Source organism: Cynara cardunculus (genome assembly GCF_001531365.2).
Source record: "Cynara cardunculus var. scolymus isolate 2C chromosome LG 2, CcrdV1, whole genome shotgun sequence".
Classification (NCBI taxonomy): domain Eukaryota; kingdom Viridiplantae; phylum Streptophyta; class Magnoliopsida; order Asterales; family Asteraceae; genus Cynara; species Cynara cardunculus.
In genome coordinates, this window is record NC_037529.1 from 19,269,001 (window position 1) to 19,269,352 (window position 352).

Below are 352 nucleotides of genomic sequence, written 5' to 3' on the forward strand. Positions count from 1 at the left end.
TTATGTGGACATAAATCATTCAGCATCATCATACAAGCTGCTTACCAAGGTGTTTGTATGCTGCTTCCAATTATGTGGACATAAATCATTCAGCAACACATACACATATAATCCATTTTATTTAGCATGCATAATCACATACTTCCAATTAATTCATGCTTATTAACACATAAACACATAATGTACCTTAACCCAATATGTCTGAAAGCCTGGTTATCACAGTTTCTCCCTCCAATCCACAGGTTATGTCCTCTCGATTTCTCCCTCAATCCACAGGTTCTTCGCACCTATTCTGTTTGTTAATACCTTTCAATTGACAGCCTCTTTGATTTCTGCTTCCCTCTCTCAATTT